The following is a 26428-nucleotide window of genomic DNA, read 5'->3' on the forward strand; positions in this document are numbered from 1 at the left end:
GGAATCATTCTGGCTGAAAGGGCATAAATCCCAGCAGGCTTTTTATCATTCCTGCTTCTGCATCCAGCTACCCAGGTGGGTCGCTCTTTTGGGCGTTTCTGTCAAATTAGAATCCGGTCCTTGTCTTGACAGTTCAATTGTGTGCAGTCTTATGGAGAGAATGAAGGGTTGCTCAAATAACGTCGTATTTTCTTTTCGTACTGCCTAATGGCTGTTCTGCATGGCTTTTTTGGTTCACTAATAAACCGAATCTGACAGCAGTCTGTCTGGAGATGGGTCTCCTTTTTTCTAGCTCGCCGTCACTCTTCTCCTTCTCAAAGTCTTTGAAAGAATGAGGTGTGCACATCCATCAGAACCAAGGAGGTCCTTAATAGCTGGTGAAAGCTGACGTTGGGCCTGTAGAAGTATGCGATGTGACCTTTCCAAGTAACTATCCTGAGCAGAGATGTAAAAAACTGCAGACAAGGAAAGACATTTTCATTTTCAGAACCTTTAAAAACAAATTGGGCACTTGAAAACATCTACTGTAATGCAAGGAATGGTTTATATGTCGCTTGCTAAAATCATGCTAACCTGATCTCTTGATCTTACCGCATTCCTGTGCTGCTTTATTGCTTATTTACTGTGAAACGGCCAAGTGCCGGTTTTCCCTTTTTCACACCATGTTCTTGTAAGAGCAAATTGTGTTGGAAAAAATAAAATGTTCTCCAATTGCCCAAGAGGTTGAGTTTTGCAGTTATTTTGACTCTCTTCAGAAACTCTGCAGTGATTTTGTTTTCCCTCAGAGCAGCAGTCAGGGAACATCATGTTAGGATGTGAAACACTTTCTTTACAGAACCACCTATGAAGAATCAGAACGAAGAGCATCAACAGCGTCTGATCTTGATCAGCAGTGTCCTTCCTTCTGAAGAATTCCCTACTGGAGGTTAAATTGGCATATAAGTGAAAGCTTTCGTTTTATCTCTTCTCTGTGCACATGCTTAAGTTTTTACGGTGCCTCTGTCTGTAAATTTGCGATGAACGATGTTTGCAGTTTTAGATGGTCAGCATAATCAGGTGCGTTTTATGAGTCCACCCTTCCTTGTAACTGCATTTGGAATTGACTGTCGAAGCTCTATGGCTTTGTAAATCTCTCCGTATGTCATAAGTGGCTAACAATCCTGAACATGTACAGCCAGCGCTCAAACTTAAACCAACTCAAATACCAAATACTTACTGTAGAATGCATTGTTGACCCAAAAATGGGATGGCCTTTAGAAGATGTAGATTTCTTAGTGCAATAACAGTAAAATTAAGTAGATTTAATAAATATGAATTATATTAATTTATTACATGACTTTATGGCAGTGGTTCCCAACGTTTTTGACCCAAAAGCCACCTTTATGTTTAGTATTTCTCTAATCACAAAGCTATTGGTATTCAAACTTTTTTATGTACAGAAACTAGGACTGGTACTATATTAAAAATAAATAGTTATTTCAAATAATTAAATTATGTAATTACAGAAGATCCAATAACTAAATAATACCAGAACTTGACATAACGACAATATCATTTCATTTCACTTTTTAATAACCCCCCCCCCCCCCCCCCCCCTCCATCATAAGAAATGTCAGTTTTTCTGTTTCTTTTCTTTCTTTTTCATTTTGAAACACATTTTGTCTTATTTGAAAGAAGTAATTTAAAGAGATCCCTCTTAGTATTAAACGTTGGTTGTTTTAGGCCCAATTGGGTCCATCTCGCTTTGTCTCAGAGTTTCAAGAATGTTCTGGAACTCAAGTTTCAACAAAGGCATCCCTGTTTACATTGTGATCTCTGAGATATTGTCGTCCGAGGCACAAAACATCGCTGATGGATGCCCGATTAGAGACCTTCAGCTTATAGAGGAGTTTTGAATAGATTTGCACAGCAGGGCCAAACTTTGCTCACTTATCTTTTGGGATTTTCATGCAGGTTTCCCTCTGTTTGTTTTATTGCTGAGTTTTTGTGTATATTCTGTGCCTCTGTGAGGACAGACTGACCTGTGGCGGTTCCACTGGGGGACGATCTGAAGTGTTTTAGAGAGAAAACAAAAGCAGACACCTCTCCCAGTGCTGTACGTGAGCAGAATAAACCCTGACTCTAATTGCTCGTTGTCACTGTGAGAATGAAGATTCTGTATTCATTTATTACCCTTTTTTTATTTCATTGCCCTTCCGCAAAAAGCTGGTAAGCCAATAACGGGTGCACTAATCAAGCTGCCATCTTTGCTAATGAGTTTCCCTATATTGGTTAACCTCAGAGTCACTTCATGGAAGTGGCTCTGAGCTTCCGCTAACTTCCCCCACAGCCTTCCCACACAATCCCTGGGAACGTGAGCTCAGCCAGATGGGCTGCACCAGCGCTGCTGCTCATGCTTTATTATGGACGTGTTCACCATACAACTGTTTTTCTTTCTAAGCAAATGTGTCTGTCTCCAAACGAGAGCTTAGGGCTGGGGAGAGAATGTCGGCTGTGCCGCCTCGTCCCCACAGCTCTGTCAGTTTCCTCTGAACAATGTAATCGTGGAGAGGCACAAGCCTTTAGTTTGTCAGAAAACAGCCTTCCTGTCATACTTCATGTGTATGTTCTCTTAGAAATCGCTAAGAGGTCGTTAAAAGGCCATTAGATGGTTCGGTTTAGAAAATGTCTCTGCATTCCTGGAAAATGACCTGCAGGCTGCGTATATAACTAATGCTCATTTTTGTATCTAATTTTTTCTTTCTAATCGTGATATCTGTGGATATAGGCCTACATCTTCTGCTCCACTATATGGTAGTGCCATGCTAGTTCACTAACAAAGAGTACATGAATAATATCATGGGTTTTTGGACATGTACTACACAAACTATTGTTCAAAAGTAAGTTCTTTTTTTATGTTCTTGACAGCCTCTTATGCTCACAAAAAGCATTTATTTATTTATTTATCATAAATAGAGTAAAAACAATAATATTGCTGATTATTATTAACATTTTATTAGTTATGTTATTTTTTTAATTTTAAAATAACTTATTCATATGATGCAAAGCTGAATTTTCAGCATCAGTCTTCAGTGTCACATGATGCTTTTGACGAATTAATGTGTCCTTGCTGAATAAAAGTATCAATTTCTTAAAAAAAACATCTAATCTTAAACATTTAGGCAGTATTAGGGTTGGGAATCGAAAATCAATTCCAGATGCGGATACTTAAGATAAATGCAGGTTATAGTTTTCTCACAATTCTGAAGAAAAAAATATTAGGCAACTAAACAAAATCTCATGGAATTTATGAATGAAACAAGTAAATCTTGAGTTGGTCATTGAATCATTTCATTCATAAATTCTGTGAGATTTTGTTTAGTTGCCTAATATTTTTTCCTCAAAGTTGTGAGAGAACTATAACCTGCATTTAAAAAAAGTCTCAATTTGTCCAGAATCGTGCAGCTCTATTTTGCACACAAACAGCTCTTAATCGAGTCCGGTTATGTAGCCGGCTGATTTTTGTTCATGGTATTCATTAGCAATTAAAATGTTTTGCAAAAGGAGACACAGAATAAATATGTTTGATACCTAAATGTTTGACTTATTTTTTTTTATAACCACATTGAAATTGGGAATCGATAAGAATCGGAATTGATCAAATTCAAACGATACCCAACCCTAGGCAGTATATCTGTGAAGTACAGTATTACCACTCTTTATTTTATTGTATATTTTTTCAAATGCTTACTTTTTGACTATTTGAGTTTTCCACTTTAATCATCTTTTTTAAAAGGCTTCTTTTCCTTTCAGCAGATGATTTCAGTATCATGGTTTGTGTTTTAATGCAGATGTTTGTGTGGTTAATCTTTTAGACTTAATTTAACAGAGCCGCGTCATGATGTCTGTCTGGAGTGTTTCACATACACGCTGGATAATGCAAATATGCTTTCAAACTCTTGTTTGCCTACTTTGAGAATTAACCTTGTATGTGATTGACCTAAATGTGTCAGTATTTGAGAAGTAGAAGTGGATTTTAATTTTTTTTGCTGTGAAGATCAGATGTCAAAAAAGCAATTAATACAAATGTGACCTGTTTCTAACCTCTTCATGGCTCTGTTACTTCCATCTTGCAGCATTCCGTCTTGAGCTCAGATTTCACTCTTTTGTGCCACTGAATAGTATCCAGAACAACAAGAACAAAATATTTATTTCGTAAATGAGAAAAATGTTGGTTGAGCTCAAGTCTTTGAGGTTTGGCTCAGTTGTTTGTATATTTAAGCAAAAAAAGTGGCACATTTGCTTTTAATGGATTTATATAGACCGAGAAGCCAGAATGTGAGCAAAATGTTGCTCGTGTTCAAATCCTCTCAGTTCTTCAATGCTTTAAAGTCGTTACTTCCTAATTACACTCCCTCATTAGTGTTTGTGTTCTCATGTCACAGTGTTAACGGCATATATTGTGAAGAATAGAATGAAAAGGAAAATTCCACAAACTAAAAAAAGTGCAGCAGCAGCACAAGTGATGCTTTAAGTTATAAAACTGTGGTATACTTGAGGTGGACATGTGGCCCACCAATAAAGTGCTTGCTTTTTTTAGTTCATAAAAGGTAGCTTTGAAAAAAAGCAATGGTGGGTGGCATGACCACATTTTCCCCTCCAAGTGATTTGAGGACACAGACTTTGGCCTTTTATCTATTAACTCTGTATATTTTTTTCCAACTCCCAATGTCTCACTGAAGCTGTGACTGTGAATAGTTAACAGAAAAACAAACTTGAGGATGTCCTCCTGAACAATTCTTGCTTAAATGCATTCATTCAGGCCTCCTCATCTCGCAAACACAGATGTAGCCACTTGAGCACTCTATTCAGATCGTCCACTCGAGGGGCCTGTTTTCTGCTTTTGTGTCTTCCCATCCCCTGCTTATGCTCACACACTCACACTTTACAGCAGAAAGGAAGGAAATTGAGGTCTGGATTGCTGGAAAATATTCTCCTGTTGGTTCGCTGGCTGGAAGGCTATTGGAAGCTCTTATAAGCTGAGTTATGTTGAAAAGAGAGACGCTGTTTTTCATTTTCTCCTTCTCTATTCTGTCAGTTTTGAAAATGCTAGTTCAGTGGGAACATTGCACGTTGCAATAATTGGCTGTTCTGAATCACGTATCGATTCACTACTGTTTAAAAGTTTGGGATCAGTAAGATTTATAAAATTTTTTATTATTCAGCATGATGCATTAAACTGATCGAATGTTACGTAAGATTTCTATTTCTAATAAATGCTTTTCTTTTGAGCTTTCTGTTCATCAAAAAATACTGAAACAATCTGCAAAAATCTGCATATTAGAATGATTTCTGAAGGTTCTTGGGACATTGAAGACTGGAGTAATGATGCTAAAAAAAATCAGCTTTACATCACAGGAATAAATTACATTTTAAAAATATATTCAAATAGAAAATAGGCATTTTAAATTGCAATAATATTTCACAAATATTGCCTTTTTTACTTTATATTTAACTAAATAAATGTAGCCTTGATGAGCATAATATGCTTTTTTCAAAAACATGTACAAATGTAATTATTTTACTAGGTTATGATATTATTAGCCTATTATTATATCTTACAATATTGCATTGATGCAATCAGATTTTTTATTCTCCTATTATATTATCTCCTACAGTTCAGTTAATGGAAAAATGGGTCTCTTAAACCAGCATTGTAATGTAGCTGATATAACCATCGCTGAAGATCAATACATTACTGTACATTATGGTTGTTATTGTTGTTGGAGTGATGTCATTCAGAGGTAGTAATTAAAGTATGTAGGCGACCACACTGAGAAAAGTCAGTTTATTAAAACAGTCTGTTCCTTCATTAATTGAACTGTCGCATAATATATGAAAGGGCACATAAATAAACATGGATCTAAAGTCAACATCTTGAGGAAAAGAATTGCAATACTGGTGGATGATTGTATCAGTGCAGCTCTGATTGGGCCTCATGATCTTTTCTTATTTGTTTCATCCTTTCTCTTCCCAACATATACACATCTTGCTTGCATCTCGTCTCAATTATGTCTCCACTATCACTCAGTTTGTCTCAAAGGACTGCAGGGCGTTGTGAACCAAACCTGGCTCACAATCTCAGGTAAATTAAAAACTGTGCCTGATCAATATATCTCATTATTCTGTGAACGTCTTTCTGCTTGGTTTCTCCTTCATCCCTCTCAGCGCCAGAGTTTTCTGTCTGCAGAATACAGCTTTTGTTGGAGCTTGATCATTATGTGTTTTGAGTCACATTTTGCTGTAGTGATTCTTTTTTCTTTCTTTCTTTGCTCTTTTATGATTATTTATTTCCTTACTGTGATTTTTGTGATTTCTAAATAACATACATTTAAATACATTTAGTTTTGCCACTTTGGTTTGACAGTGGTGAAAGGACAGCAAATGATGGGAAATAATATTCACAGGATCCAAACTTACTAGGGGTTTGGGGGGGGGGGGCATTTTAGTCACTTTTGATTTGACAGTGCAGGACAGCAAATTATGTGAAATGAGATTCACAGGATTCAAACATGTATTTATTTTATTAAGTAACTTATTTTTTTGTCCTTGTGTGTGTGTGTGTGTGTGTTTTCCCTCTTCGTTTTTTTTCCTTTTTGACAGTGTTGAGAGGACAGCAAATTATTGAAAATGAGATTAATGGGATCATTAATGGAACCTGTGATGATAAAATTGACAGTCTCATTTGTAAAATGGCTTGCTGTGGACTGTGAGCCAGTGATGGGTTTATGATTAATATAAATATGTAGACTTTTTTGTTTATTCAATTCTCTACTTTTCTGTCGCAGACATGTTAATACCTTTTTATGATCTTCTTTTGGACTTGTTGCTAATCAGCTCATTTGGATGTGCTTTTAATGAATTACGATAATCAGCATATCACAATAAATTCATTTTAGAATTCTAATCCATTAGAATTCAAATATCAAAAGCTCATTGTTCATTGGAAGGATTGCAGGTTTTCAGAAGGATTTGATTCTCTTGATGTGAGAGAGAGGGTTTTTTGACAGCACGCCGACATTCCTCTGGATGTCTGCCTCTCAGAGACTGTGCTCTCGGTTAATGAGTTACATCTTCACTGCATACCGTGTATCTCCTCCACTCTGATAGCGCTCAATCCTGTTAGAGAAAGAAAACACATGCAAATTCCACAGGCATCTTTTTGCAAAAGAATCAGACAGTTTGTTTTTTTCTTCCTCACCTGAGCCTGATTGATCAGAATCATAGACGTTAATTATCAGGCTTTGATAACACATGATAAACAAAATGGTACATAGCTTTGTTAGGCTGTTTTGTGGTTTGTTTCCTATTTGGCTCCAGGTAGCACTTCCGCTCTCATCAGAGAGTTGTGCTTAAAATGAGCGCAGCAGTGCACAGCATACGCGTCTGTGATTTATATTACATTGATGGTGTTTCTTCAACGCAGCTTGAGCACTCGCTTCAAAACAGGAAATCTGCTGCAAATTTATTCCCCGTGGCAGAGAGTGTGGCTGTGTGAAAACAGCCTTCAACTCCAATTAAAGTTTGAGACGACTTGAGTGGCTAGGAAAAAAAGGTGTAAAAATGTATTTTAACATTTCTCACACAGCCGTTGAAATAATTCAGTCCGTTTAATCCCAGCTGAAAGTGCGCTTGGCAGTTTTCTGTTCCATTTGTGAACTGTAAGAATGTTAAATGTAGCGAATGGTGTTTTTAGGTATTCATTAGCTTGTTTATACTGATGTTCAGAGCGAAGAACTTGCCAAACGAAGTAAGTACTAAAGAGTTCTTCTCATCACTATACAACCACATGTCTTATTAGTAGTTTTTATGATACCTAACATGCCCTACTTTGACCCTTTATGTGCTTAATAACAATGTATTTCATGCATAGGTTTTGTGAATATGTATTATTAATACCCATTTTTTTTAAATAACAGTATATAAACCAGAATAACAACATTCCAGCAATCAAGAATGTGAAAACATTTTTTTTACAGCGTTCATTCTGAGTCCTGATCATTGTTTAGTGCAGGGGCAGGCAACGCCGGTCCTGGAGAGCCACTGTCCTGTAGAGTTCAGCTGCATCCCTAATCAAACACACCTGAACAAACACATCTTCTCAGCAGCTAAAGTCCAGCTCTATTAATACCCAAATGTTTATGGTATTAATAATAACACATCCAATTTCTTTCTTAACCATGGCTTTTTCAGAAGTTGTTTAAATATTTGAATGTCTGTAATGTAGTGAAATATTCGTGCTCACTTCACTTATACATAAATCACAATACTCACTCACTATACTTATATATAAATAATAATTTAATTTGCTATAATATAAAGCTGATTTCCTACATAGCTTTGCTTTCACATTTTTTCTTAATTGTTTAACAAAAACAATAGTTTGTATTCATTTATTTATTTATCTGTTATTTCCTACATATCTTTGCTTGTCTCTAGAATCATTTCACCTTTTTAGTTTCTTATGAAATAATTAAAACATTTTTAACAAAGACCGTAGTTTGTTTTTTGTTTCATTATTTTATTTGATTTTTCATATTATTTTAATCTATTGTTTCATAAATAGCTATGCCAGTCTCTTTCTTCTCTTATAATAAAATAATTTAAACAAAACAGTCGTTTTTTTGAATCTATCTATTATTTTTATTTATATCTATTTGTTGTTTTATTTATATCTATCTGATTTATATCAGTCTGTTATTTATTTGTTTGCTTATTTATGCAAAATCAGCTGGTCATTCTCAAAATAAACCCATTAAGACTGATTCTGATCTGGGTTTATTTTGCGATTACCTGCTGGCTGTACATTATCTACTGTTTCATGTAATATTTGTAACACGGACACTCATTTTTACTGTGGCTTTTGTTAAGAATCTTGTTTTAGTGTGTTGCTGTTGGCCGTCTCAGTCTTAACGTTCACTTTTCTCTAAAGGTAAGATGTCAGACTCCCGCGCCGTGCGCAAACAACAGCAGCTCGACAACCTGGTTGCCATGGTGACGGAGCTGGCCCGCCCCGGGCACACGGTGGTGGATTTCTGCAGCAGGGGGCTAAGTTGCCTTCTGACATTTTAAAACCATCTTGGACTTGTCTCTGTTTTCTTACGAGAGTCTGTATGCGTGTCGGTAAACATCTGTTCTCCTCACTTGTCACCTCGTGTAATCTTAGGGAGTGCTCTTGTTATTCTGTGCATACATATAAACCCTGTGAGCAACAGGTCAATATTCTGTGTTCTTGTCAGCAGACTTTGATCTGATGAGCTCTTTAAAGTCTGATTCTCCAAGATCTTCTGCAGCTTTCTCTTTGTTTGTTTTCTTAGGGGCACGTTGGGATTGTTTTGGCGTACACGCTTCCTAAATGTCAGGTAAGACTTTCTGGTTTGTTCAAGTGTAGCAAGTTCGAGTTAAAGGAGTCAAAGAAGAGAAACTAAATCTGTCTTCCTCCCAGGTGGCCTCATTTGTAGACACTGGAAAAATAAACTGATTCCACACTATTGTTGTTTTTTCCCCCCAAAGACCTTTTTGGGAAGATTGTACTTTAACCAGCGTGAATAGGAACATCAGCCCTGATTAGAATACTCTTTGAGCACTAATACACATTTGATGCTTCAATGGATTATTAGGTAGTCATTTAGAAGATGTACTTCGTTTTCTCTGCTGATTTTCTTTCCTTTTGATGAAATGGCTTTTCAAAGAAGAGCAGTTTGAGAATCAATGAGCAATTTGGCAATGAACCAGTAAACTGTAAAAGATATTATATCTGGCATGGTGAAATATCCCCTTTTTTGTTATCGATCAGGTTATTCTCATTGAAAATAAAGAGGAGTCACTGGTCAGGGCCAGAGACCGAAGCGCTCAGCTCGGATTGACAAACATCGGCTTCATCCAGACAAACCTCGAATATTTCACTGGAAACTTCAACATTGGGGTGAGCGCCACATTTTGTTGTACGTATGCATGATATATGTCTGTGAAGAACAAGACAGAAATTGATTTAGCAAGTATGTTAAATGTATTTACAGATGTTGTTTAGATGGTGTTGTTATTGTAATTTTGTGTGTTGTGTAGGAATTGGTTCATATCTCATCCAGCATTTGTGCTATTGTCATGAATGATGCTTTAAGTATGTGTGTGTAATATATTATGACGTTATTTTACTGCCAAATGTCGAGAGCGCATTTTTGTAGCGCGAAAGTAGATTAATGTAATGCGTTAGCGCGAATCTCCCCGCTCGCAAGCGGATTTCCTTTGCTCTCGCACAAAAACTACTTTGTCTAATTGTTTAGTCAAACCCCTCTGAGCGATTTATCTAAACAAACAAAAAAGTATATGATTCTTAAAGTTCATGTGGCCATACATGTATTGTGTACTTGGGTTGAAAAAAAAAATATATATATATATATGAAGATTAATTCTTTTCGCACCTGATTTAAACGTTGTCAAAAGTTATTATGCACTTTAAAAAAATATCTTGAAACAGATTTCTTCATTAGGGCCTTTCCTTGATTATTTTTATTGTGGCATTTTTGTTTTAACACACTGGTTATTGTAGGCTACTTTGTTTTACTTTATATCTTTTATGTTTGAATCAAAGAAGGATCTTTCATTTCTTTCCAGTTATATTTAGCAATGTTAATCAAATGTATATTTGAAATGGCTAGAAATTAGGTGCTTGGATGATTTGTACATATAAATAATCTCTGTCCAACTATGGTTGCTCAAACCCTTGATTTATCTAAAAACAGCCCATGGCTCTAAAGACTTCATATAAAAGCTCAATGTTATGTCATATGTCAGATATCTCAACTGAATTTAAAATCCGTGCAATAAATTAGTAAGATAGTGCAAAAATAGTTGTAAACGATGATATCATAACACACTAAATGCTCTGATAGAATCGCTGTTTGGACATTTATTGGGAGTTTTTATTTATCTATTTATTTTTTTAAATCCAGTTTTTGTTTTCAGTTCTGATTTTAGTTAGATTTTCTTTTCATGAAAACTCACTTCATATTAGCAACATATTCAATGGCACTCTCCTCTAAAACAGTGAATATACAGTTATAGGTAATGACACTGTATGCAAATGCATTAAACCCATAGAATATAATGTAGTGATGTTATCACAAATATGATAAATTCATTATAGTGTTGTATTTGGTCTCAACATTAAGTAGGCTATTTAGGGAATAGTGCATCTGACCCTAGTTCTGTCTTAACTCAGAAGATATATAATATATATTAAAAAATATATATATTATTTTTTCCCCCAACCCAAGTACACAATACATGTATGGCCACATGGACTTTAAGAATCATACTTTTTTTGTTTGTTTAGATGAATCGCTCAGAGGGGTCATTTCTAATATACATTTGATATGACTAAATATTATTAAATTGTTGAGAAATTCCAGGATCAGTTCCCTCTTCACGTTGGCCTAGTATTTTCATGGGTCAGTCATAGAAAAATCTGATTGGTTGATAACTTTTGACGTTTAATCCATGTGTGAAAATAATTAATATCTAGTGCAAGGGCATGGAGAGATGTGCCAGTGCACAGGACAAAGTTTGAGCGCGCACACTTGATCCAGAGGAGAGACACGTTTTAAGTGCGCGCAGGGTATATCCGTATATCCGTCTGGTTTTGTGCGAGAGCAAAGGAAATCCACGTGCGAGCGGAGATTCGCGCATGCGCATTATATTAATCTACTTTTGCGCTATAAAATGCGCTCTCGACATTTGGCAGTAAAATAACGCCATATATATTATTGACATAGTGAGATCTAAATTCTTATATTTTGCAGTCTTTCGTAATATAATGCAGTTTTGCTTTAATAATTAGTATGGATGTAACAATGCACCTCAAGTCGGTTGAAAATCGATATAAATATGTGACGATTTAAATCTGCTGAGATGTTAAACGAATCACAATTGGTGTTCGATTTTTTTTTTTTTTTTTTTTTTAGATTAGCTAAGCTTTTAAATTAGATTAAAAACTATTTAATTTAGATTAAAAACTTCACATGCTGCATGATTGGATCATAATTAAAATGCAGTGGTTGCCTCTAATTTTAAACGAAAGAGCACAGGCAAAGCCTTAGTTTATTTATATGAAGAGATTTATTTGATTTGGGGGGTTGTTTTAAAATTTCTATTTAGTTATGTTATTCTACATATTTTAATTTCACAAAGAAATGTCCCAGCAATAATAAAAGGACACCTTTTCATTTATAATTTGGCTTAAATCTCATTTTGTTGTATAATTTTGTTGAATTCTTGCTACGAGCAGTTTCAATAATTTCACATGAATAACATACATTTTTTTCAGAAGGTATAGGTATCTCTTCATTTGCATTGTAAAGTCTGTTTAAAAGGATGGATCCTGGCACTCCGTCGTTGCAGCATGTTTGATTCTACCTGCCATCCATATTAATTATGCAGTTGACCCTCACGTTTGTCCTTCATTTTGTTTCAAAAGCGAGTGAGATTCTCATTTCTGCGTTTGAGTGATGAAATTGACTCATCGACATGAGTCTATCCACACAGACTGCATTCAGTTTTTCCATAGTTTTTCATTTGCTGAAGTGTTGTAACCACAAACATATTAGAAATGAGACGGCAAGTTTCTATTACAGAGTCTAGTTGGATTATACCAGTGTTAAGCAATCTCTGACCTTTAAGACAGAAATATATTTGCTTTTTATAAAATATTAGTACTGAATTATTTGTTTTTTGTACAGCACTGGCAAATATTTTGATGAAAAAAATGTGAGGGACACCGTTGTGTCTGTAATAAATGAGGAAGTATGTGCTTGCTGCAGTTCTTGTGTTTGTTTCTGGCAGTAATGAGATGTTTGGACCCTGGCCTCATCTCCACAGAGAGCTGTGGCTGCAGTATTGAGCTTCACACGCGGCCGAGTTTGGGGGTTTATCTGCTGCCCACACAAAGGGGCTTTATCAGACCTTCACTGTTTCCCAAAACTAATACCTGTATCTCTGTGTAGAGCTTCTTTTGGGCAACTAATATAAAACACAATCATAAAAAGTAAGAACATGCAAGATTCATATCGAACAGTCACCAAAACAATTTGTCATTTACCATCCTAGGTTTATCTTTTTTTTTTTTTTCCCCTCAGACATTTTTCCATGTGGAGATGAAATATTCATTGACTTACATCAGCTATAGCTGACTCTTTTAGTGCCTGTGCAAGCGATAGGATATTTTGTTGATTGCATTAAGTTGTTAGTTGATAGTTCACCCAAAAATGAAAATTCTCATTAATTTCTCACCCTCGTGTCGTTCCAAACCTGTAAGACCTTTGTTCATCTTCAGAACACAAATTAAGATATTATTGATTAATTCTGAGAGCTCTCTGACCCTCGCATAGCCAGCAAGGATCCTACCACGATCAACGCACAGAAACGTAGCAAGGAGATCAGTAAAATAATCCATGAGACATCCGTGGTTCAACCGTAATTTTACGAAGCTACGAGAATACTTTTTGTGCGCAAAGAAAACACAAATAACAACTTTATTCAACAATTCGTCCACCCTTTAGCACCATTTTGGAGAATATCCACTGAACGCTTTGATCTGAACATAACCAACGTGTCCGCGGGCATACGTTGCATACGTTCTTTGCGCACAAAATAATCTCGTAGCTTCTTAAAATTACAGTTGAACCACTGATGTCACATGGATTACTTCAACGTAGATCTCCTTGCTACGTTTCTGGACCTTGATCGTGGTAGGATCTTTGCTGTCTATGGGAGAGGCAGAGAGCTCTTGGAATTCATCAAAGATATCTTAATTTGTTTTCCAAAGATAAATGAAGGTCTTGCAGGTTTGGAGCGACATTTTGAGTGAACCTTTAAAGTATACTATATTTGCTTATTGTTGTTTATCTCTTTCATGGAAAACCTGAAAAACATTTGGCTTACAGGCTTGAAAATTTGAAAAAAACTTATAAAAGTTTTGTTATTGTTCTTTATGAAGTTTGACATGCTGGGAGCCACAGTACAACGGCACCTGTGCGCTCACCACACACCAGCTACAGGTGGAGAGAGAGTCATAGAGCCAATCAAGTGTATGGGGATTATTAGGAGGCCATGATTGATAAGGGCCAGTAGAGGGAATTTGGCCAGGACACCGGGGTTACACCCCTTCTCTTTACGAGAAGTGCCATGGGATTTTTAATGACCACAGAGAGTCAGGACCTCGGTTTAACATCTCATCTAAAAGACGGTGCTTTTCTTTTTTTTTGGACAGTATAGTGTCCCCGTCACTAAACCGGGGCATTAGGACCCACATAGACCACAGGGTGAGCACTCCCTGCTGGCCTCAATAACACCTCTTCCAACAACAATCTAGTTTTCACTGGAGGTCTCCCATCCAGGTACTGACCAGGCTCAACCCTGCTTAGCTTCAGTGGGCAACCGGTCTTGGGCTGCAGGGTGATTATTGTTTATTGATTGTTATTATTCATCATGCATAAAAATTGCATGGTACATGCATAATACTAAGCTAATATCAATTTAAAGTGCCCCTATCATGCCATTTTTAAGGTTGCTAATATTGTTTTATGAGTCTCCTAAAACAGGTTTACATACATCCAAGGTCAAAAACACTTTAGTTTTCTCAGAAAATAGCTTTAATTTGACCTCATTTCTAAATGATTCCTAAACGACTCGTGCGAAGCAGTTCAAAAAATCAGTCTCTCTAAACCCCTCCTTTCCTTGAGCCCTCGCTGCTGTGATTGGTCAGATGGCGCAGTCCTTTGTGATTGGTCTACCGCCTACAGCGCGAATGATAGCCCATGGGCGGACATTATGCAAATGTTTTACTTCGTGATGTACAGCCATAACAGAATAATATTCGAATTCCTAACGACTCGTTTAGGCGACTCTCTTATACATTGTGCACTTTCGGCTTCACAACTTTGCAGAAAGTTTATGTTCACATACTGCTACATGACACACTGCATGAAAGGTAATATTCGAAAAGGCATAATAGGGGCACTTTAACATAAAGAGTTACCAAAAGTGAGTCCTCCAAAACTTCGGAAGTGTATGTTGGATGAATTTTGTCTTTTATGACTAGTTTCACATTGTTCTGAAATGTTCCAGCTCTAGAATATTACCGAATAGTCCAGAATGTTACAGAAACTTCTAAAATGTTCCCATCCTTGAAAAAAAATATGATAAAAAATGCAAAATTAGTACAAAAACCAATGTTTCATAATGATAGAAGTTCTAAAATGTTACCTGATGTTTACTAAAATATTGAAATTGAATATAAATAAAATAATAATTAGCACCTTAGAGTTACAGAAGAATCATAAAAAATTGTTACATTGTGTAATTTGTTATTGAGCTAGTTTTCAAATCAGCCTAAATTTAAATGATTCATTGTCGAAGCTGCATGAATTTGAATGATTTTACTAAAACGTCTACAATTACAAGAAGCATCACAGAAAAGTCTTCAGATTTTAAAGATTGTTCATGTGAAGCTAAGTTCAGAAGATCATTCCACCAGTGAGCAACGGTTAATATGAAAGCTCTTGAAAGTGATTGTGTGCTCTGTGTTGGTAATATAAGACTGAATGCCTTGCTGTTTAGAGACAAAGAGTTCTTTTAAGTTTGAGTTTCTAAACTTTTGCATTATCTTGCATAACTCACATTTCATTAGCATAAATGATTAAAAGGCTTTGCTTGCTAAAGCGGCACAGCCAGAACTGTTCGTAAGCGGATACATATTGTTTCCCAGAGGGTTAGATATATGTGAAAATAGCTACTATTCCTTTTTTAAGACAGTCTATAATAAGGCTTGTAGCTACACCAGGGAAAAAAATGACTAAACGTGGGTAATGATGTGAAAAGAGAAGTTATGGGCTGTTTGTTCAAACTTGATTTGTTGTACCTGTTGAATGATGGTGAAACAAGCGCACTGCTGTGTTCTGTGGCTGTGAATAATGAACTTGCATCGTAGTCGTGAAGCTGTGCCTTCCACACCTCGGGCAAACTACTTAATTATAAAGACAAAAAGGTTTTTTAGACTCATTGAAGGGAAGAAAAAGAAATATCAGCAAAAATGAAATCCTACTTTAAAAAAAAAAAACTAATAAAGAAATATGCTTTTGCAGCATGCTTTATTATTGTGCCATCCAGTGCTGAATAATTTATACAAGGAAAAACTTGCATTGAGGTTGTCGTTAAGCTCTTTGTCAATGTCTTATATTTCCAATGCTTTCAGAAAACCTTTATTTTGTTTGTTGGATCCTTCGGTACAAGAGACCACACAAAACTGATGAGAATTCCTCTTTATTTGCTTGCAAAGGAAAAACAAACTTGAGCTTTGTAACACTGCTTCTTTCCCATGCTAAACGACATTCATCTGATCTCTTGGGAGACGGCCCACCAGCTTTGTCTCATTATGACTGTAAATTCGTTCTAGAGACGGAGCATCCGACATTCCAATGAAAGACTTGGAATGACTGTGATGTGTTTTTCAACCTCTTTGCATTTGTAAAAAGAAATAGATTCTGGCCTAATCGCTATACCAAAGAATGCCAAGAGTGAATTCATCATGTTAAGCTCAAGTGTGATTGCTTTACTACCACACCAAGAGTGAACATTCACCCACAAATATATTAACAAACAATATTTTAAAAATGAAACAGTTCTTTTCGATTGAACTTCTTGGATTGGATATTTTTTATATATACAGTCGTGGTCAGAATTATTGGCACCCTTGGTAAATATGATCAAAGAAGGCTCTGAAAATAAACCTGCATTATTAATCCTTTTCATCTTTTATTTAAAAAAATCACAAAAATCTAACCTTTCATTGAACTAAAGCAATTGAAAATGGGGGGAAATCTCATTACGAAATAAATGTTTTTCCTCAAATACACATTTGACACAATTATTGGTATCGGGGCGTGAAAACTTTTGAACAGAATGAAGATGAGTACATTTTTCTTGTTTTGCCTAAATATCATATTTTTTTCATTTAGTACTACCCTTCAGAAGCTACAGAAGATACTTACATGTTTTCCAGAAGACAAATTAAGTTAAATTTACCTTGATCTTCAAATTCAAAAAGTTTTCACGCCCCGGCTCTTAATGCATGGTTTTTCCTTCTGGAGCATCAGTGAGCGTTTGAACCTTCTGTAATAGTTGCATATGAGTCGCTCAGTTGTCCTCAGTGTGGAAAGATGGATCTCAAAATCATACAGTCATTGTTGGAAAGGGTTCAAATACACAAAAATGCTGGAAAACCAAAGAATTTGTGGTACAAAGGATAAACAAGTGACTCATGAACAACTATCACTAAAAAAAAAAAAAAAAACACAGCTTTGGACCGTTCAGGTAACAACACAGTATTAAGAATCAAGTGTATGTAAACTTTTGAACGGGGTCATTTTTATAAATTCAACTATTATTTTCTCTTGTGGACTATATGTAAACATCTTTTATGTGAAATATCTTATTCAGGTCAGTACTAAATAAACAATAACATGCATTTTGTATGATCCTCTTATTTTGGTAAAATAACATTTTGCAGATTCTTAAAGATGTAAAGTTTTGACTTTAACTCTGTGTGTGTGTGTGTACTGTATATATATATATATATATATATATATATATATATATATATATATATATATATATATATATATATATGGGCCTGCGCATACTTTTTTTAATTGGTTATGATTTTTCCTTGGTTTTGTTGTGTTTTTGCTTTGATATGAGAAGAGTTAACTTTGTGCACAAAAAATGTTGTTTTTTGTATAGTTTTTTTTTTTTTTTTTTTTTTTTTTTTTGCTTTGATATGAGAACAGTTCATTTTTTTCACAAGAAACATAAAAGCCAACAGTAATCATGAGGATCAAAAAGACAGGATAATGTTTAGAGATATTTATACTTTACCTACCTAGTCACAATTGCAAAGCCCTACTAATATTACCATAAGTACACTATTATTGTCATTATATCTCACACATTTTATAAGATCTTGTATTTTGTGTTAGAGTACTCTTTTTTTTTTGTTTTTTTTTTTTTTTGTTTTTTTCCAGTTGTGCTAAATCTTGCATTTTACCATCTATAGCAGCCTTTCCGGTGAATAGTCTGTGATTTGCTGTATTTTTTTGTTTGAGGAAAAAAAATGCCTAATTCCCATATTTTGTATCTGAAGTCTTACAGTAGTTGTGCATCGATTTACTCATTAAAGTCTCTCATCCATCATTGTCAGAATTCCTGTGCATTTCATCAGTAAATGGTCATCGAAAGTTGTACTTTAACAAAACATCTTCTGAAAGTGTCTCTCAGCGTCCTTAAGAAACGCTATCTGTAGTATTGTCATCTTGTTGCATCATTGTTAACTTTAGAAATTCACCTGCTGACGTCTTCAAAGCTCCAGGTTTTCACGGTCGATTTTGCTTGTTGTGATGATGCAGCGTTCTGTTGTTGGCTTCAGACGTGAATGGATGGCCCCATTATGAGATGGTGGTCTATTTCAAAGAGCTGAAACCCTGCGTTAATGGATTCTGATTAGTACATGAGGGTGGCCCTTGAATACTCAAACACCTGCCCGGGGTTTTTGAGAATGGCTTTACTCCAGATCCTGTTAAAAAGGCATTATGAATCATTTCGGTCTAATTAGCGTCTCGAGAACTTAATTGCAATCCACACTGGACGCTTTGCCAATATTGCTTTTTCCTAATTTATTCCGTCTCGGCTTATAAAATGTCAGCTAAGGCTGTGTGTTTTCCCACACAGAGTTCACAGACATATTTCCTCTTCTATGGCAACTCCAAGCGGCGTGTTTGAGCGAATCCTCTGAGATTTGGCCACATTTCCCGGAAAACTTTTTATGGGGGATTTGAAGGGTGTTAATCTGTGGATTTGGTCGGCTGTGCGCACACACGCTCACTGAGACAACAGTTTGCATTATTTGTTCCAGTTTCTCACCCTAATGGTGACGGATACAGGCACTGGTCCGTGAGCCAAGCCGAACGCTTGATCTTCACTTGAGCTTCTGTGAGAACATCGAAGACTTCTCTTTACCCTCCATCAAGCTGTTTGATCCACTTTTTCTGCTAATAGGCAGAGAGACGTCTGCTGTCATGTGGTGTCACAGCGGCGGGGTATGACTGCCGTTCTCTCTCTCTCTCTTGTTCTGTGCCTGAGCCACTAACAGATCAATGAGAACACGGCTAGATACAGAAAGGTGGGAAGAGCTTTGAGATGATGTGTGGAAATCTGGTCGAGGACAGGCGGAAAGCAGCATGAAGAGTTTAATCTGGTTTTTAGTTGTCATGCATTAATTTACGCCATTTTTTATTTAATGACTTCAAAAATGTGAAGTTGTGTAACTATGAAGTAATCAAATGTTTTCCATACACCTTTTGATAACACTTTAGTATAGGGACCAGTTCTCACTATTAACTAGTTGCTTATTAGCATGCCTATATCATTAACACATTGGCTGTTTCTTAGTGCTTATAAAGCACATTCTACATGACCATATTCTACATCCGTAATCCTACCCAATACCTAAACTTACACTCTAAAAAATGCTGGGTTAAATATTGGACACAGCACATGCTGGTTTGTTTTCAACCAACAGTTGGGTTAAATGTTTAACCCAACCTTCTGGGCAGTAACCCAACCGCTGGGTTCGTCCATATTTGACCCAGTGCTGGGTTGTATTTAACCCAGAATTTTTTAGGAGTGTAACAACTACCTTACTAACTATTAATAAATTAGGAGTTTATTTATGCAAAAGTTGTAGTTAATAGTGAGAATTAGATCTTAAAATAAAGTGTGACCCCCCTTTTTCTCCTCTTAACCATTTCATCCTTTTAATGAGACCTGTAATCCGTCCCATTTCAGTTATACCTTGATATATTTTAACCCCTTTTTTAGTAAATTAATTAATTTGATTCAATTCAAGCTGATTTCATAACAGTTCAAAAGTTTGGGTCGGACAGATTTTTTATTTTTTGAAGAAATTAATACTTTTATTCACCATGGATGCATTAAAGCGACAGTAAAGACATTTGCTGTATAATGTTATAAAATATTTCTATTTCAAATAAATGCTGTTCGTTTAAACTTTCTATTCATAAAAAAAATCAGTTTCCACAAAAATATTAGGCTACACAACAGTTTTCTACTGTTTTCACAAAGTTTCTTCAGCTGTTTTGTGCACTAAAAACCCGTTCACACCAAGGACGATAACTATAAAGATAACGATTAAGATATAGTTCTAAAAATCATTCTCAATATTAAAGAATAGCAGAGTCCACACCACAGCTATAACGATAAAGGCAAATAGAAACGATATCGTTGGAATCACTTTCAGAAAGTTTTTTTTTCAGCTGATGAACGCTAAAAACATTGACAACCAATTGAGCTCGAGAATTTAAAGCAGCAGACGAGTGTGTGCTTACAGACGATATCGTTTGCTGGTGTGAACGCTAATATCGTTATCTTTAAAGTTATCGTTCTTGGTGTAAACGGGGCTTAAATCAGCATGATTTTTGAAGGATCATGTGACACTAAAGATGATGAAAATGCGGAAAATTCAATCAAATAATATATTCGAATAGAAAATGGTTATTTTAATTTGTAAAAATATTTCACAATATTGTTGTTTTCTGTATTTTTGATCAAATAAAAGCCTTGGTGACCATAAGAGACTTCTTTCAAAAACATAAAAAAATCTTATTGACCCCAAACTTCACATGGTAGTGTAATTGCGAGGGAACAAATGACTTTGATCAATTTTGCCGAAGTGACGCATTATTTTCTTGCTCTAGAACTCAATGGTGATCGTTTGGTTGCCAGTTTTTTCTTAAGAACTCTTTAATGTCTTTAGGAAATGTCTTGAAGTAGCTTGACTGGTGTCTTGTGTCTATTTCAGGTGGCTCTGCGTGCGTGCGGAGTGGTGACAGACATGGTGTTGGATTGCTGGCTCCAGGCGCAGGCGGGATTTGTGATTAGTCCGTGCTGCTACGGGTTCATTCAAAACACACTCAAGTTCAACTTTCCCAAGAGGTGAAAACTGCGTTTCCTCTGTCTCTGACTTTTCTCGCTTGCTATCTTTTCATTTGTTCGTCTAATTCCACAGTACACAATGACAGTGTAGATCTATAATAATCCACAGTATTAAATGTTAAGCTCTGTATGCTCTGAAATGAAACTGACAAGAATGAATGATTTATCGAAAATAGATTACCATAATAAACATCCATTATTATGTCTATTTCTGTTTTACTCTTCACGTCAACGTTCTCAGAATTGAATGTCCTGTATCAACAATCACACAGCTGAGCCTCGTTTAATGTTGGCAAGAACATGTTAAAATGAGGTTAAATGGAGAGTGAGTGTTTTAAAGGTTCCTAACAGGCAGAATTGCTTTCGAATAGTCATCAGTTTTCCCCAATCGCAAGCTATCGCTTTCCAAATCTGGCGTGAACTTTCATTTAATCTCAGGCAGGAATTTTGCCGCGGGGCATGAGCATCAGGGTGGCTAGAGCAGCAAGCGCAGGAAATTATTTTTCTGTGGTTATGTTCACGGTGTTGCCATGACAGTGATTTGTCATTTGTGGCATTCGACAGGAGGCCAGAAAGGGCGACCTGATGACAGACAGTTAATGTAGCAAACATTACCTACCACACACATAATCTCCAAGAGCTTCAGAGCTCTTCTTTATCATGCAAGTGTTACATGAGACATCCGGCCGTGTTTACACACGGCTTATTTCTGCAACCAAACCGCTGCATATGTTTTTGTCCGTAGAGAATGTTTTCAGCATCCCCTTTGATCCGGATAGACTGTCCTCTCCTTCTTTAACACGTCATGTCATTTTTCATTCGCGCCTCAGTGTGTGTGAGAGTTCATTAAGTCTGCCCCCCTCTGTCTCTCTCCACAGCGCGAGGTTTACAGAGACTTTGAGCTATAAGGTAAGTGTTTCAGCGCTCGCTTTCACTCTTTTCATTATCGCCTACACGTGTGAGACGTCACACTGCCTGGTTCTGACTGCGAGACTCTTCTGGGAAAACTCCACAGGAGAGCCTCAAAATATGCCTCATGTATGTGAAGAGCAGTGTTTAGTCATGTTCCGCTCATGACTGACAAGAGGTACTGACACTATAATTGGAATGAGTCTTGTTAGCTGGTACTAGAAGCAGATATTCAGATCTTGTTTTTCCAACTTAGACTGCTCTTGAGACCTGGCGTAGAAAATGAAGTGCTAAAAACTAATATATGGCAATTGTTATTTTAGTATTATTTATATACTATTATAGTGTTTATTAAATATGTTGAATTAGAATTTTTTTTCTTTCAGGTTTTGTTTTGTGTAGAAGTTTTGTTAAATGTATTTCTCATTTTTATTATTTTATTTATTTATATTTCTGTTTTGGTTACTTTTCAAAATTTCCCCCCCCCAAAAAAATGCCTGTGTTCATTTGAAATATCATTTTTACGTAGTGTGAAAAAGGGTTAGGGAATCAAAAACTTTTTTTTTTTTTAATAATCAGAACCACTTTGTTCTTCAAAAATAATATAAAATATATTGACCAAATTATTTTCATGATGTTCAGTTCTTTTAATAGTTCTTGACCATGATTAGAAAGTTTGTAAGGAGTTATTTGTTTCTTTTTGTGTGTTATAGAAATTAGGAATAGTGAATCTGCAGTCTGCATTAAATTTTAGATTAAAAAAATTACTATAGTATGTTAAATACTATGAATAAAATAACAACTAATGCAGTGCCACTGTTGTAAAGAGTCATGAATAACTCTTTTGAGCAGATTATTTTTAAGTCATAAATGAGTTAGTCACAAATCAAATGTACCAAAAAAAAAAAAAATCATTATTCAATCATTGATTCTGAACAAGTTCAATTATTTATGATTCACTGTTCTAATATCTTTTTATTATATTGTTTTGGTTTGTTTTGTTTTGTTTCGAAAGCCATATAGATTTAAAATATTGACCAGTGTTTATTGGTTTAAAAATTAGGTAACACTTAATTTAGGGAACACACATTCACCAATATGCTAGTAATTTGCATAATAAGCAGCTAGTTAATAGATAAGCGAATAGTGTTTCCTAAATTGTTACCAAAAATTATAATTTCAACCAAAATTTATAAGGACAAACCAGAAGCAGAGATGAATCTCCATCAGATCTTTGCTCTAAGAAGCAGCTTTGTGAAAATGTTACTGTACACGAACATGCCACAGATTCTCAGGAGCAGAAAACATCTGTCCATAAGCTGATGTTTTTCCTTCTCTTCATTGTTGATTTTCTCAAGCTCTGCTGAAATAAGGTATTCCTGGGAATAGAGTGCCGATGTACTGTAGTTGCACATTGTATTTTTCCCAGTCTTATCTCCAGGCGCTGACGGAACAGTGAGGCAGAAGTGTGAGTAATGGATGAGGTTAATCAGTCGTATCTCACAGTCATCTGTGTCCGCTTGACTCCTGCGTCTGCCTCTCTCACACTGCGCTCACGGCCCCTGCAGAGATATCACCTACATAGGGACCTACAAGAGAGGCAGTTCCCTGAGTGTAGATCTAGAGCAAACAGACATTTAATTAGTGCTGTTTGCCAAAGCAAACATCACTTTTGCTATTACTATTGGAATTTGAACAAACTGAATTATGAATTAAACTGTTTGGACTTGTTGAGGATGCCGTAGGTGTGATACTACATAGCAAACCTGGCAACCGCCCTTAACACCCCACCAACTTTGGCACAGGTAAATATCAGTCAGAATTTGATCTACATACAGTTTAGATACAAATACTTTTCTTTCTGGTTTGTTAAATTTGACTGGGTTATTCATTGCATTGTGATTTAAAATCACAGTGCACTACATGCATTGATAAAATGATTTCAATGCATTGAAATTCACTACAGAAAAAAAAAAAATATTGTTAAGATTTGCTTTGAGTTTGATTTGTTCAAAATTAAATTTTAAAAGATAGATTTTCTGTGCTTCTTTCCAAGCTAGCATAATCGACAGTGTTTCTCATCGGTACGAATACTAAAAATGCTCTAGAAACGCTTTACTGCTCTAAAGCCTGTTTTTGAGACGTTATACTGATTTATAGCATTGATCGCAGCTATTAGCCTAGAGGATTAAACTTGATAGGAGGAATCAGTCTGTCAGGGCTGTTGCGTTCCTTTCCATCAGCACTTGTTTCACTCAGTTAATGCAGAATAATGGTTGCTTGAAGCCATCGTTGGTCATCAACAGCAGAGGAAGTCATTTTGTGGCACTTCCTTGCAACGTTTCTTGCAAAAAATGCAATTAGAGTATATTGATTAGTATAAAATGAACTGGGTGCTGCTTTCCTCTGTGTTTCCCTTTAATGGCTGGTTGTAAGGGTTGATAAATGGTCTGTTCCCTCACCACAACCCTAACGATCTGATGCATTGATATTTCTCTGCAATTTACGCTAGCTGAGATGCACGCATGTTGTTTTTCAGATATTTTCGTGCGTCTACGTTTAGATGCAAGTGTGTTTATTGATGTGTCTGCATGTGTTAACGTGTTATATGTTTTCCACAGGAGCATATGATCCTGTGCAGGTTCGCAGACCAGACGGCTGTCAGTTTACCCCCAGAACGATGATTAATCGGTAAGATGTTTGTTTTTTTAACAGGTGGTCAGGGTTGTTTTGCCTGTTTTGTTTTAGGAGAGGAAATTCCTAATAGGGATCGTCCATCTGGCTAAAGTTTTTAGGCCAGAATAAGCTGCAGTGTTGAAGAGACTGTATGACATGATAAACAAAAGTCTGGCTGTGTGAGACTGTTATCATTAGCTAAAATGAAAACTTATATATATATATACACACACACACACACACATTTACATAAATACACACAGTGGATATAAAAAGTCTACACACCCCTGTTAAAATGCCAACTAAACTAAAATAATATGGTTGCTTCAGTGTGCACACCCTCTTATAACTAAGGATGTGGCTGTGTTCAGAATTAAGCAATCACAGTCAAACTCATGTTAAATAGGAGTCAGTACACACCTGCCATCATTTAAAGTGCCTCTGATTAAACCCAAATAAAGTTTATCTGTTCTAGTAGGCTTTTCCTGACATTTTCTTAGTCGCATCTTACAGCAAAAGCCATGGTCGTGAAAGCTTCCAAAGCATCAGAGGGAACTCACTGTTGAAAGGTATCAGTCAGGAGAAGTGTACAAAAGAATTTCCAAGGCATTAGATATACCATGGAACACAGTGAAGACGGTCATCATCAAGTGGAGAAAATATGGCGCAACAGTGATATTACCAAGCACTGGATGGCCATCCAAAATTTATGAAAAGATGAGAAGAAAACTGGTCAGGGAGGCTGCCAAGAGGCCTACAGCAACATTAAATGAGCTGCAGGAATTTCTGGCAAGTACTGGCTGTGTAGTACATGTGACAGCAATCTCCCCTATTCTTCATGTGTCTGGGCTATGGGGTAGGGTGGCAAGAAAAACATCCAAGCCCGGCTATATTTTGCAAAAACACATTAGTCTCCCAAAAACATGTGGGAAAATGTGTTATGGTCTGATGAAACCAAGGTTGAACTTTTTGGCCATAATTCTAAAAGGTATGTTTGGCACAGAAGCAACACTTCACATCACCAAAGGAACACCATACCCACAGTGAAGCATGGTGGTTGCAGCATTGCGCTTTGGGACTGTTTTTCTTCAGCTGGAACTGGGGACTTAGTCAAGGTGGAGGGAATTCTGAACAGTTCCAAATAGCGGTCAATATTGGCACAAAACCTTCTGGCTTCTTGCTAGAAAGCTGAAGATGAAGAGAAACTTCATCTTTCAGCACGACAACAACCCAAAGCATACATCCAAATGAACAAAAGAATGGCTTCACCAGAAGAGTATAAAGTTTTGGAATGGTCCAGCCAGAGCCCAGATCTGAATCCGATTGAAAATCTGTTGGGTGATCTGAAGAGGGCTGTGCACAGGAGATGCCCTCGCAATCTGACAGATTTGGAGCATTTTTGCAAAGACGAGTGGGCAAATATTACCAAGTAAAAATGTGCCGTGCTGATAGATTCATACCCAAAAAGACTGAGTGGTGTAATAAATCAAAAGGTGCTTCAACAAAGTTTTAGTTTAAGGGTGTGCACACTAATGCAACCATATTATTTTAGTTTTTTATTTTTACTCCACCTTTCCTAAAAGATTTCAGTTTGTTTTTAAATGAGTTGTACAGTGCACAGCATAAATGAGTACACCCCCTCTAAAACTTAACAAATTCAGCAATTACTCGTTATTTAGATGACATGTTAGCGTTCGTTGGAGGTATAATGTTCCAGCAAGCCTGCTTGATCAATTACCAA

At 36.3% G+C, this 26428-nt stretch overlaps 1 pseudogene across 1 annotated transcript in view; it reads left to right on the forward strand.

Moving 5' to 3' along the window:
- LOC306873418 (glutathione S-transferase C-terminal domain-containing protein-like) overlaps positions 1-26428 on the forward strand; it is a 51811-nt pseudogene that overhangs the window by 20282 nt on the left and 5101 nt on the right. Inside the window, exons 6-11 of the transcript XR_013785836.1 lie at positions 8972-9087; positions 9357-9401; positions 9836-9964; positions 20969-21102; positions 21981-22011; positions 24633-24702. The product of XR_013785836.1 is annotated as a glutathione S-transferase C-terminal domain-containing protein-like (transcript). The remainder of the gene's footprint in view (positions 1-8971; positions 9088-9356; positions 9402-9835; positions 9965-20968; positions 21103-21980; positions 22012-24632; positions 24703-26428) is intronic.

This window comes from Barbus barbus (assembly GCF_936440315.1).
Source record: "Barbus barbus genome assembly, chromosome: 8".
Classification (NCBI taxonomy): Eukaryota; Metazoa; Chordata; class Actinopteri; order Cypriniformes; family Cyprinidae; genus Barbus; species Barbus barbus.